At 44.9% G+C, this 14,517-nt stretch overlaps 1 protein-coding gene across 6 annotated transcripts in view; it reads right to left on the bottom strand.

Annotated features, from left to right (window-relative positions):
- FOXP2 (forkhead box P2) overlaps window positions 1–12,986 on the bottom strand; it is a 406,074-nt gene extending 393,088 nt beyond the window's left edge. For 3 of the 6 annotated variants that reach the window (XM_071423677.1, XM_071423679.1, XM_071423680.1), the window contains exon 1: window positions 12,622–12,985. The gene's annotated coding sequence lies outside the window, so the exon portion shown is untranslated. Of the gene's footprint in view, window positions 1–11,342; window positions 11,422–12,621 lie in introns of those variants that run through there. The other 3 variants (XM_071423678.1, XM_071423673.1, XM_071423674.1) reach the window with 3 other exon arrangements.
- Window positions 12,987–14,517: the final 1,531 nt, after the last annotated feature.

Below are 14,517 nucleotides of genomic sequence, written 5' to 3'. Positions count from 1 at the left end.
AAACACTGACACTTTCCTAAAGAATGTATTTTCTCATACATCTCTACTCTTAAGAACTCCAGTTAAAAGCATAAAGTGAACTTTAGCCTCATGCAGTTAAACCACCCTTTGTGCAAAAGGCTAATTCCAGATGTATCTACTTTCTCCATAAAATAATTTCTTCCCGCATTTAAATAATTCACAGGAAAAATGGACTGTCCACTGAGAGAACGATAACATTCATTTAGAACAACAAAAAAGCTAAATATGAAAAACACTGCAACACCAGTGAAAGAAATTGACTTAGCTAGCTTTTCTAATTTGGTCAGTATCTCTTCCACTGGGTTGTAAGAATCTTAATTTTTCTTCTGTGTAAGTGTCAGAGCTACCACAAACCAGCACAAAATTCAGGCAGTTAGTGAGAAACACAGTAATCTCTGGACACATTCACCAATGTAAAAAACCTGTTTCTGCTTTCCTTTTTCCATCCAATCTTAACTTTTCTCAAGGAAACACTTCTAGTCCTCATCCAAGGCTCTCCTTTAAGAGAAACCAACTTAGTTCTTGCAGTTACTGTGCCTGGAGTAGGGCTAATTTCTCAGTCTAGAAAGCATTTCAGCAAGTGAATGGAAAGCAGTGGATGGATTAAATTAGGAGACCAGAGTTTGCAATCATTGAGCTCTGAAAAGCAATTTACTGGCATTCTCTATTTAATTATATCAACATCTCATAACCATTAATGAATTAATCTTTACTGTACTGAGATTAAGCAACTCTATCACAAAGTTCTGCAAGTATACATCTGAGCCAAGAATTATAAATTTTAGGAAGGCATTTTGTCTCTATCATCATCATTCTTCACAACATTAAAAGCAGTTAATTTCAACCCCATAAGCCGTGACTGCTGGCCCCCTTCCACACCTACTTAAGATAAAAAAGAATGTTTGTTTCTCTTACAGGCGTTCCTGCCCATATCCACAGATATGTTCACCCCAACAGTAGTTTACTGAACTTAAGAAAAACAAGTATTTTTCAGCTACAGGTCTGACATGTGCAAAACTCGTTCCCCCTCTTCAACCCACAATGCCCCCTTAAGGGAAAAGGGAAGAAAAATTAACAAGTGGGGAAAAAGGAAAATAAATTTTTAAAAAAAGGCTCTGAAAAGTGAGAAAAGAGCTTCCTACACTAACAGCAGAAACAAAATACAAATTCAAACAAAGGCTGTCCACACTTATAGTGCTCATCTTTCTGGTTTGTTTTTGTTTTTGTTTTTTTCCCTGACCCTTTTTCTCATATGAAACTTCATTGCCTTCACCATCATTTACAGTAGTTTCAAGAAGAGTACATACAGGGCTCAAGTTCTGAAATTTTTTCCATGTATACCAAATTCTACATATATAATTAGGTATCAGATTAAGGAAAAAAAATACAAAAAATGTTTCATTTTAACTTATAACTCTAAGCAAACCTGCATTTCTATTAGGCAATCAAAGGAAGACAAACTAATATTCACAGAGCAGAAGTACCAACATTTGTCACTGAGAAAAATAAATCTTTAAATCTGTTATAAGGTAGTGTTCCCTGAAGAGATCCAACAGAAATGGCCCATGCCTGTATATCAGAAGTTAAACAAGGAAGTTAAGATTTCTGGGAGGCTTTCAGTTTTGTGCCTAAAATCCTGGGTTTAGTTTTCTCTCCTTGAAGTGTAAAGAAAGAAAGAATTGTGATTTATCTGATATATCCAATACACTTTTTGCATTTTTGAATGCATCTAAATTTAAAAAAAAATATGGAGACAGTAACTTGCAGTAGGTTAATAATTACCTATAAGAAAGATACTGGAGAACACAGATTTCTTCAATATACTGTATCATCTTCCACCAGCAGGTACACACAAAACAGAATGAGAATAAATTATATTCAGATGGTACAAATGTTCAGGATTTTAATATTGCTGTCCTTACTACAACTATATAAAACTCTCTGCATAAAGGTTACCTCTAACACATCTTCTAACTCTTAAACACATTAAAAAACACCCTTATTACATTGTACATTTAACCACAACACAAGAAAAGGTTAGCTCCCAATAATAACCTTATAAAGAAAGCACGGTATCAGTTAAATGGATTTTAAGTAAGGGTCCAAGATCATATTAGGCAGCAATTATAAGCTACAAATTGTATTTTATATCTTCAGTGAGAGGTAGCACAAGTCTTGCTGAGTCAAATCTCTGCTATAAAACCTCTTGCCATGCTTTAAATGCTGCAAGCAGCTGAGCCCTGAGGGGTTAAAGCTAATGCTAAAGGTAAAGGCTTGAAGAGTTGACCAGATATCTTGTGGCCATAGATCTAAGTGTGTCAGTCACAGGCAAATATACTGTACTGTGCTTGCCAGAGAAGGCCAGGAGTAATAGATCAAGCTCCTCAGCTGTTGAGGAGCCTACCAGAGATGCAGGAGAGATTAACATTGGTTTCGCTGTGCCTACAGCCATCTGCGCAGAAAAGGTGACACTGGACAATGACTCACACTTCTAATGCATTTCTTTTTCTTTGGTGCTTGGAAATAGTTTCTTCCAAACAACACCTCCTAAGAAAGAGGCCCCCAAAGTGTCAGGAGTGAAAAGGAATGAAAAAAACCATCCCAGTCAGTCAATTTCAAAGAAAGAGCTATGTCTTACTACAGCTCCCCAGGTTACCAAAGCAGCCATCCTTGCAGCCTGATGCAGAGGGTCACCCACACCCGCCACTGCCCTCCACAGCCAAGCTGCCAGCACTTACCACCTCAGCCCCCAGCCCTCAGCCAAGCAGGGAGACCTCCAGGATGCCCTTGCTGGAGAAGGTTTCCAAGAGAAGTGACTCACTCCCTCCCAAGCATGCACTGTGAGGCTTGGGTCTGTGTCTTGTTTTGCTACCGAGGCATTCCAGGCTGTGTTAGTTTGGATTGCAACATAAATATTGTGCAACTGCAGGCTCCTTAGTTCCAATTATGGTAATATTGCAGGTGACAATATGAAAGGTATTTTTAATAGTCTCTGGTTACATTTTGTTCCATCTGAATCTTAGAAAAAGAGAAAGTCAGCTAAAAGAAATTTTGTTGATACATGAATTTGGAGCAAAACTGTAAGCCTAACAACAACTTGGAAAAACAGGTCTTCCCGATTCTGATAGTAATTTATTGTTAGCAACAGTGACCCAAATGTCAGTCACAGGATACAGAAAAATGTTTATAAAATTATATTTAAATGATACATAAGTATATTTAGAGGTTTGGATATTACTAAGTCACAAAATGTGCAGGCACCTATGTATAATAAGGCTAATAGTTTCAGTTTAAATTTTAATTCTAGTTACTGAAGACTGAAACATATGTTAAAAATAGCACTTCAGTTAAGTCCAGGACAGCAGGTTCCATTTTTACACATAATCGAATAATAGAGATGTATTCTTCTACTGAGTCACGGAAAGATTTAAAATGCGAGCGCTGAGCCTGCAACTCAGAGGGACCAGTGGAGTACACAGCTTTCTCCATCTGCCACCTTTCTCAGGCTTCACAGTAGCTCTGCTCTTATGTGACAATCAAATGATAAGGGGGAGAAGGAGTATCAAGAAGTGAGAGCAAGGTCCAACTTCAGCCATACGCTTCCTAGACAAACATACAGTGAATTACTGGTGTTCACACATTGCCCAAAGCTCCTGGGAAACGCCAGACTTGCTGCATATGCATATCAGCACCAGCCATGAGGCCCACAACACCCTACAGCCACAGCACACACTATGTCATGCCTGGTAGCCATGCTTGGCTCATCAGGCTGGATACTTTAAAACAACTCTATGTTCACATTTTCAGAAATGTCTCTTTCATATGTCTTTGGACCCTCACCAATGATGTACCCGAATGCTGTACTTTTTAATGTTAGTGGTGACTTGCTTCAGAGTCTATGAAACAGTTGGAATAAAAACTTTTATTAAAAAAAAATGGTAACACGTTGATTTGGCTTAAATATGCACGGGCAATCTATCACCCCTCAGTCTAGGTGGCTTTGAAGAGCAACTAAGTAGCTGGTAGCTTCTCAGTTTCAGAAACCTGTTTTGGACAGGCACATCAAAATCATCAACCAGCCTCAGCACCTCAGCCATAAACACAGGTCTTCATAATTCAGAAAACTTGGGATCAGATATGAAGGTCTTGGATTTTTCAACACAAGTGTGTGGCCATCACACACATCAAGCACATCTCCTCCTGAAGCCTGAGACAGGTCAAGCCATAAGACGGGCAGGTGCGTGCTCCAGGAGCAGGGAGGCTCAATCTAAGCAGAGTCCTGGCAAGTGCCACTCTGCTGCCAGCCACAGAACCACCAAATCATTCCCAGCTCCAAGCCCCACTGCCAGACCAAGCACACCCAGACACCACAACCAGCCCAGAGGACAACCTGAAGCTGGAGCATGGCACAACTCCAATGCTGCAAGCCATACATAGTCTGGAAATGAATGCTAACCTGGTTCGGAAGCATCCTTCCCTCATTTTTTCAAGGAAGAATTTGGAAGGCCCTGTTTTCTCATCACAACCCATTAAATACCTATTTTTACATTGTAAAACACTCTCTAGCATGGTCAGTTCCTGCCTGAAGAACCACATTCCTTAAACACATTCCCTGTTTTAGCAATAGATTGACAGCACTGTTCTTTAGAATACTTTCTCTCCCATAACCTGAGATGCAATAAACCCACTAGGATACATTCACTTTCTTTCTGAAGGCCCTGGTCTCCTTGCCAGAAAGCTGTGGATGGAGACAGAAGCCCTGTGATGCACAGGCATGGACACACACACATTGGATTGATCATCAGCTTCTTCACCTACCACTCCTGCAGTAGTACACAAATATTTTGGCAGTTTACCATTTTCCTGGTTTCTCTGTGATTTGAACATGTGCCCCGATTCCCAGACTCAAAACCAAAAACAATTTTAGAAAAAAAAAAAAAAAAGGAAAAAACCAAAATCAAACCAAATCAAACAAATGCAAAAATACACAAAACAAACAAACCAACCCAACCAAAAAAAAAACCCTTAACCAGTATTTTTAAGGGTTTTCATATGGCAGTTCATAAGTAGTACATTTCTGGTTACTCAGGTATACCTCACACCCTTCCCTGGTCAATAATAAATAGAGGTGCAAGAACAGATCCAAAACATCCAACAGCAAACATCATTAACCCTTCCTCAAGATGTCACTTTCTTAAAATAGAATACCAAGTTAAAGTTTCAATCACAATAGATTTAATTTTTCTTCTAAAGCAAAAGAATGTGCAAGAATCTGACAGCATATGAAACTTCTGTATAGTCAATGTAGTTATCTGTTGAATTACTGACCATTCTTATATGTATGCTGACAGTTATTGTGTACTGAAAACAATTTACAGGCATCTTCACAACACTAAAAGTAATTTAAATGCATTCAAGACTGGTAACAAATGGGTCTGAATAAATTTTGTACAAAAGCATTTCATGATCTTTAGCAAAGTTCCATCCTAATGTTTTTACAGTTTTAGCATCCATATATTCTTTCAATGAAGAATGATTGTTGCCACATATCACAGAGTTCTCAGCACTCTTCCTCTTACATTCACCATACTGTACGCACGATATCATTCATTCCTTATTGAATATGTTGTTCTACAGAGATGAAAACACTGACACAATTGAAAAGCATAACAGCAGATGCGTGTATCTCTGCAGTCAGTGCACACCTGACTGCATTAGGTTTTCATGTTTTCATTTATAGGTCATGAGAATGCTGTAACTACTGTAATGAAACCACAATCCTGTTTGTTTTCTCTCACAGAGAAGTGTCTTAAATCAGAGATATACCAATTTCTGTGTTTCAGACTCTAAAAAATCCTAGCCTGTCTTCCAGACAGTTTTCTTCCCTTTATCTTCAAAAGACCTCTGTCCCCCTTCTGTCAAAGGAATGAAATGATACTTTTTTCAGTAATTAAATATCAAATTTCAATGCAACAACTAGTAAGTAAGTTTCCAAAGACATACACTAGATTTAACAAGATCTAGTATTTAAAAAAAATCAGCCTCAATTAGGTCCAGTGTAACCTGGTGTAACTTCTGTGCCTGCCATGTGCATAAAGCCGGCGCACAAAAAAGTTTGTTTTTTCTTCCCACTGAAGAAGGGAAGGTGAAGAAATTTATTTTCCATATTGGGCACCAGATGAAAATCACATTGCTCTTCTGAGACCCTCAGCCCCTACTTTCTGAGCAGTTGCCCATCTCCTGGCAGTGCTGTCTATGCCTTTGCTGGCTCCTGCTCAGCCACATGTCTCCTCTGGCCTCTTCCCCCTCATTTCCCAACTCTCCATTGTTTGCATGTTGTCCCTCTATTTTCCAAAGCCCTTTGTGACTTCCCATCATTAATCCTTAAAATTTCCTCTGCAATATTTTTACATGGCAAAACTTGTCAATTTCTGATCTAATTTCCAAGCTGTTAAACATCAACCACAGGTTTTATTACACCACTTGTTTTACTAGGTGGGTTACAGTTCCAGAAGAACAATATGCCCTCTCAACATCAAGACTTACAAAAGGATAAATCAACAATGTAACTGTGAGCAATTTTTGTAAGACTTAGCACTGGCAGCATGGCAAAGTTGAAATGATGTTTACCTCTTTTACATTTTCTTCATTTCTTTCCTGGGCAAGTTCAAAATCAACACCTAAAAGATACTTAAAGTATCTTTTATTATGCTTGATATACCTTTGCAACTCTGAGATTGTTTCTCCAAAAACAAGTTACATAGTTTTCAGGCTGAATAACACAATTAGGTCCTGTTCAACAAGCAATGTAATATCACAGCAATTCTCCTTCCTTCTCTGAAGGGACAAGATGGCAAAAATTGTAGTGGGAGCATCCATCAAGATTAGACAATTTTAATATGAATATATGTTAAAATGTAATTAGTCAAATTATGTCAAATACATTATTTCAAATTACATGAAATACATAACATATCATGTTGGTTAAGGCTGAAATACAAAAGCTGAATAATGGAATAAATCAGCATTTGAATTCACTTGAAGACAAATTCTGACTAAAGTAGCAAAATACACATCATGCTGATCGAGAAAAAATAAATTATTCTAAAACGATCATCAACTAAACATCAATCTTAAAAGATAAAGGATTTGTCTTGTAACAATACTTATTTACAAAATACTGTGCCTAGAAAACCCCAGCAACTTTCTGGTTATATATAGTGATGTACCCCCTAGCCTCAAAACATCACTCTTCAAATAAATTTCCAGTTTTGGGCCCAACAGTATCTCCCACTGGGACAAGGCTGGCACAGACCCACTGGAATCTCAGTCATCCTCATAATGTCCTGGAGGCAAACTGAAACAAGACTGATACCAGCAATTTACAGAAATACTTAACGTGATGCAATTTGCAGCCGTGTCTGATTGACCACAGAGGCGCAAAGGAGCTCACTGGGCAAAGGACTCGCAGTGTGTGTCCCTGTGGACCCTGCAACCAGCAATGGGCTGGAAACGTTGTCAAACAGACACTCCACCAACCTCTTCAGTACCTGCTGCCCACAGGAAGCTGAAGCTCCTTGGGAAACAAGCAAGTTCTACAGGTAAGCCAAAGCCAGTTTGTGAACTTCAGAGGGTTCTTTGTGACTCAGAGGGTTGTATGATGGAGGTCAGTAGTTTCTCCTTTCACCCCAGAATGGACATCACAGAGCACTGCAAGGGAGATGGATGGAGTGGGCAGGGCAGAAAATCTCCCTTCTGCACGCTGAATGAAGGTGCTGCCTGTCCTTTAAACCTGTTTGTTGTTCCCCAGCCTAACCAATCAGAAAGTCATCAGTTACCTACCTAAAGCCCTGTGCCACCCAGCAGAAGAGACACCCACACTCAGGGCACGTAGAGGGTGCAGTACCCCATATCCAAGGGAATCAGCTGTGTCCTCAGCAACCAGCCTGATTAATGCATATAGTTAAATAAGAAACAAACTGCAGCAAACCCAATACCAACTACAGATGTGTAATTACTATGAGCAGGAAAAAGAAATAACTAAGTAAATGAACAAAAAGTTAAACCTACAATGTTCTTATTCCCTCCCTTCAGCAACCTCTACAACTTACTAAAAAGACTTAAGACAGTAAAGACCTTAAAACAGTATACTTAGTATTTTACTTTATTTTTCTTAGAATAGGAACTGAAATTGTGATATTAAACATAATTCTACATAAATTCATTCCTCAGAGTTCAAATGTTACTTTCTAGCATCATCCCAAACTATACATTCATGAAGCAATAAACATCATAGCAACTGTTCATTAAAGAGATTATTTTCAGCTACTTCAGTGATGACAGCATAAGCAAGCTATTACTGGCATTTTCAAAACCACCTTTCTGACATAAAACATGGTGTTGCCCTTAAACACAAACCTATCAGAAATGGGATTAAAAAAAAAAACAAAACAAAAAAACAGAAAGCAAAAACAGATTAAAATCTTGCAACAAATAATAGATGCCTCTTATAATTTGCAGTGAACATTTTGGAAGATTTTTAAAACAGTAAGTTTGATTAAGCTACTGAAAGCCTCAGAAAGAAGAAAAAAAAATTATCAGTGCTAAATAATACTTGTGACACTGCTCCATGTTTTTATGCTGGTCTAGAAGTTTTGAAATTTAAATCTAAAGCTACCCTTAGAAATTATTACAGTAAGTAGGCTTATTCTGTAAAGGAACAAATGTGGAAGAAAGCCTTCAAACAACTATTTTATTGCAATTTTAAGATTAATTTTAAGAGGTTTGTTTATTACAGCTAACATTTTCTACAATTTCATCACTTATATGGGGTTTTTCTGGTGCCACTATTTTACACATACAATCAAGAAAGGTATCAAATCAAAACAGGGCAGGGAACAGGAATCTAAATGACAAGTATTTCTTCTAACAAGGATTAGCTGAGAAGTACGCTACAGTGGCTGTGAAAAAAATAAACAGTTTGCATTACTTCTAGACCTATTAGCTGTCACAAAATTTTAAAAGAAAAATCAGTTCCAATTTACAGAAAATTATCATTTTACAACAAAGTTGATAGCATTTTTATTTTGACTGTGATTTGCATTTTTCTCCAGTTAAAATCATTCCATGAGCACTTTTCAGTGACCTATGTGCTAAATCGTTTTCATTTCATATGAGCAAGTGACCTCTTAACAACAGGACCAACCAAAGAAAAAAACATGACTCCTAGGAACCACTCATTGTCAGCCACCATCAAAATTTAATTTCTCCAAAATGAACCCGGTAAAAATTGAAATAGACTAAAAAAGTTCTCCATATTCAGAAATATTAATTAACCCCTCTATCAGAAAGATAAATACCAGCCCTCACATATCAATGATGAAAAACAAAGACATTAAGTGACATTTTCAATGACACATAGCAAAACACTGCCACAACATGGATCACATCTCAGAAGTTTTCTATTGTTTTCAGCCCACTAGCCTCGACTAACTCCTGTGCAGGCAATGCTGAATCAGGTATATTTCTCAGAATACCAAAAGCTTATTCCAGCTCACATAAATTAGTCCTAAAAAAAAAATCTTATTCTACAGTAATTAAAAAAAAAAATAAGTCCAACAAGAACTTTAAAAAAAATAATGGAGTCTGACAGGAATGTTTTTAAGCAAATAGACCATTATTCTTAAAATTATAGTCCCAACACATTCTATTATGGAAAGCATTAAAATATGTATAAGCAACAGATGATTACAGAAAAAAAATTGCAACCAAAAAAAGGCAAACACCACTAAATAAACAAGTCACTTCAAAAATCTGTGAAATATTCACCTGACTACTCACAAACCCTAGTGCAGCTTTCAAAGACTACCATGTATTTACTGACTGAAATGTCCCGAACTTGGTATATTTCTTTTGCTCTTCCTCACACTCAAACCCATTCTAATTTTGTTGTCCCTTAGAGACTATTTGGTCTTTTTACATAAATATTCAGTAAATAGAAAGCTACAAAACATTCAGGTTTTTTCCTCTCTCAGATGATATAAACACTGCACTGTAGCAAAGATCCCATGACACAATGTAAAAATCGCTGAGGTTAAACTAAAAACAAAGAAATACACAAATATTTATACAATTGATTCTGCTTAAGCTTCCTCCTAAGGTTACTGTTAAACCTTAAAGCCTACACCAACAAGGCCTCACATGAAGCAGTGTATTTCAGGTGTTACATATTATCAAAATAAATTAGGATGTCTAACTACAGGCATTTTGGAAATGCTGTATTTGAAATACTCTTTCCTTCCCCTTAGCCTTTTACGGATCTACTATCCTGAGTAATTAAATGAATGATTTAAGCATGCAAAAATTCTACAGAACAAAACCGTTTTGTAAAAACTACATTAAAACTGCAGATTACTACAAAACAGGGGTATTTTGAGTATCTATATTTACATGAACAAATTATCATCGTCAAGAAAAAACTTTAGAAAATACTTATTTGAATGATTAAAACCATATCCCATTTAAAAGGGTTTAGTGTAGCATTAGAGAAACCAATTTAATAATTAATCATATTTTCTTTAGAGTAATATTACTAGCAGTAATGTTTTTCCTTAATGGCTTTAAATTACTTAGCATACAGAAGAAAAAATTTAAAACTGTCAAAATATCTTAAAACTTTGACTTCTTCCCCCCCCACACACATGGATTAATGGGGAGATATCGACACCATGCACAACTTCTGAGTCCCACCTTCGTAAAAATATTTCCAAGGGCCTGATCCGAGCGTGTGAAGTCAATGGAGTGATTCCTACTGCTGCCAAAGGAAAGATTCCCACTCTCAAGAGTTGAGTTTGGATAGGGGCTCTAATGCACAGAAAGACAAGGGAAGATCCTCTTTGGAAGAGGAACTTCTGTGTTTCTCTCGGTACGTAGGCACACAGGCAAGACTTCCTAGAAGTACGAGCGATTCCCAGGTAGAGGGTACTGCCCATTCCTCCATCTGTAGCTCTGCACTCTTTACTAATAGAGGACAAAATCACAGATTCATGGTGGTTACTTTTGAGATCATTTTTCCCTGGGGAATATACCAGCAGCCCACTTTCTATCTGGACAATTCTTGCAAATTTTAGATGAGCGTTTTCCTGCCAGCCCACAGCCTAAGCTTTACGCCTCTCCAGTAGCTCCATCCCGGGACCTTACCGGCGCTCGCCAGCGTTCTCGGCCGGGGCTGCGCTGCGACACGGGCCCGCTGCCTGCCGAACCTGACGCGAGCCGAGCTACGGGAACAGAACAAAACCGCCTGACGGACTGCCTGCCTTTACCTTGGCCGTGCCGGGCGGCACACGGCTGTCCGGCAGCTTACGGGCGGCCGGGAGCGCTGCCGCCTGCGCACCCCGCGCTCGGCGCGGCAGGACGCGGAGCGGAGGCGCGGGCGCTCGCCCACCGTCCTAGGGCTGCCCTGGCACTCCCGATGGCACGGCAGAGTGCAGCCCGCTCCACAGCCAAGGCCGCCAAGGCCGCTCTGCCCTCATAATCTATCACGCTTCCCAAACTTTCCAAGTCCCGAAGCCCTCCTCAACTTCAAAGCCAATTTTAAGGGAAGGCCCCTGCGTACCAGGCACGGAGGCCGCCTCCGGAACCCTGCAGCTCCAACACTATTATTTATTAATTGTTGGGTTTAGGCAATTTAGTCTTGGGCCAGGGGACGACCCTCTTCCCTGCGCAGCCCAAACAGCGCCCGGCGGCGCCGCTGCCCCACGGGCACCTCGGCGCCCCTGCGCTTCCCCTCCCACGCCGGCGGGGGCGCCCCGGGGCAGCGCGGCGCGGGGCGCCCCGAGGGGGCGGCCGGCAGCGGCCCCTCCGCGCGGGCGGGCGGGCGGAGAGGCGGGGGCTGGGGTGCGCCTCTCCCTCCGGCGGGCAGGCGGGCAGGCAGCACACAAAGGAGAAACGTGACACGTTTCTTCACCCGGGCTGTCTGCTGGGGAGGTCTCGGGGAAAAAGAAGAAAGGGGAAAAAAAAAAGGGGGGGGGGAACCCAAAAAAACCCCAACACGCCACCACACAAACGGGGAGGCAAACGGCGGGCGGGCAGCCGAGCCTCCCGCACACGCTTCCTCGGCAGCCTGGCCCCAAGCCCTCCCCGCCTGGCACTTCTCTACCCGTGCGGGGAGGCTACAGGTTGTTTGTTTTTAATTACGCGGGGGTGGGGGGTCCGCAGCGCTGAGCGGCGGGAGGGAGGCCCTGCCGACCCGCAGCCGCCGCGAGTTGTTTTGGGGGAGCTTACGCCGGCTCCCGCGGCCGACCCGGCCCGGCCCGCCGGGCACGGCCCCAACTCCGGCCGGGCACCGCAGGCTCCCACCGCAGAGAGCGCCCCCGCCCCCCGCTGGCGGTGCGTGTTTGGGAGCGGTGCCACCGGGTGCCGGGAGACCTGACACATGTCACTGCTGCGGCCCCGCCGGCCGCGGCCAAACTTTCCCGCGGCAGCGGCAAGTCAGTGAGCGGCGGCGGAGGGGGGTGGAAGCGCTGGAAGTAGCAAGTCACACCGGGGAGCGGAGGGAGGAGGGGACGGGTGTGCGGGGCGGGGTGGGGGGGTAGCACTTACCGGGAGGAGACACCGTGTAGGGCGTCCCGGCGAGCTGACACCGAGAGAGAAAGGGCGAGCGGAGCCGCGCGCAGCCGCGCGCACATACAAAGTCCCTGCGGGCGGAGCCGCCGCGCGGGCCGGGGGAGCGGGGGCGGGCGGGCGGCGCGGGGCCCTCCGCGGGCGCGGAGCGGCGTCGGAGCCTCGCGCCCTCCCGCCGGCTGGTGCTGCCTGGCGCTGGCGGTGCTGCTCTCCCTCCCCCGGCGTGCGGGTCCGCCCGTGTGCGGAGTGTGCCGCCTGTGTGTATGTGTTTTGTTGGGAATGCGAAAAAAAAAAAAAAAAAAAAAAGACGAGGGAAAAAAAAAAAAAAAAGAAAACCCACCGCACACACCGGCTGCTTTGGAGAGAGGGGAGTGCGAAGGGAGCCCTCCCTCACATGATCGCAGAGTGGCCTGCACAGAAGTGCTAATAACGCGGGGAGGGGTGGGGGGGAAAGCAGCGGAGGGGGAATGGCAACAAAAAAAAGTGCGGCGGGATGCGCCGGGCCGTGCCCCGCTCCGCCCGCGCCTCCCCCGGCCGGTCCCCGGCGGAGCGGGCGCTGTGGGTCGCGGCGGACGGCAGCTCCACCTGCTATGTAAACAAACCGTCGGGGAAGTTGTTTGCCGGCGGCGGCTGCCCCTTCCCGCCCCCTCTCCCCTCCCGCCGCCCTGCTCCGCCGGCTCCGTTAGACACAACGAGTTTAGCAGACGGGCGGAAAACAAAGCCGTGTGTTGTGCTGGCAGTGCCGGCCGGCTGCAGCCTGCTGGCAGCCCCCGAGGTGCCGCGGCCCCGCGCGAAGCCAGCCGGGGAACCCGGGTGGGAGGGGAACGGCGGGGCAGGCCTGGCCGATGGCAGCAGCTATGCCGGGAGGCACGCGTGGGCCCTGAAACTTTTCTTCTCCCGGGCCCCGGCACTTGGAGCAAGGTGCAGGACCCCCCAGATGTCCGCAGCAGGGACCGGCCGCTCCCCGCCTGTCTGGAGCGGCAGCCCCAGGGCGGGGCGGCCGCTCCTCCCGGGAAAAACACTTTTAAGTGATTTCTGTGTGGGATAGGGTATCAGGGGAAACGGGGAGAGAAGTGCTGGCATCGTGGCTATAGGTGGTCTTGTCCTCCCTTGTCCTCGCCACGGTCCCCAGTAAACCGGCGCCGGGGGTGTGTTTGGGTGGATAGACCTTGCGTGGGCGAGGGAGAAAGCGGACGGCGATGGCCGAGCGGAACGCGGGGTTTGTTATTTCGGAGCCCACCTAATTATCGCGCGGCAGCCCCAGCGTTAGCAGGGCTCTCTGTACGCGCCGAGGGCCAGGATCACAAGTGACTGTCACTCAGAATTAACAGTCACCGCATTTATTAAGCACAATTAAAAATCCCACAAACTTTGCCACTCGCTGCTACAGGCAAGTGGCAGACCGCCTGCCCGCCGCGCCACTCGCTCCCGGGGCCGCCGGCCAGCCCCGGCGGGGGCACTGCCGGCCGCTCGCCACCGGCGGGGGGGGGGGGGGGTGTGGGGGGGGGAAGCCGCTATCGCGGGGCGGAGCCGTCGCAACTCCGGCAACTCGGCGGGGCCCCCCGCGGCGGCCCCCGGCCCAGGCCGCCCCCCGCCCCGCCGCGCACCCTTCCGCCCGCCCGCGGCGGCGGGGCCGGGGGCCGGGGCGGCGGCGGGGCCGTGCGGGGCGCGGCGGGCCGGCCGGCAGCCAATGGGGCGCGGCCGGGTTCGCGAGGTGAAAGTTCAGCGCCGGGGCAGAGGCTCGCGGGGCCGCGGTGCTGCCGATGGGTGGCCGTAAAATATATTTATTTGCTACTCGCGGCTCTTTTGTCTCTTTGCCCCTCGTCCCCCCCCCTCCTCGCCCCGTCTTTGCCCCGGGTTACCGGGGCGCTACCC

This window comes from Agelaius tricolor, unplaced genomic scaffold (assembly GCF_023055355.1).
Source record: "Agelaius tricolor isolate 1412-34295 unplaced genomic scaffold, bAgeTri1.0.p SCAF_3, whole genome shotgun sequence".
Classification (NCBI taxonomy): Eukaryota; Metazoa; Chordata; class Aves; order Passeriformes; family Icteridae; genus Agelaius; species Agelaius tricolor.
Note: the sequence above shows the minus strand (reverse complement) of the source record. Positions and strands in the feature narration are given on the sequence as shown.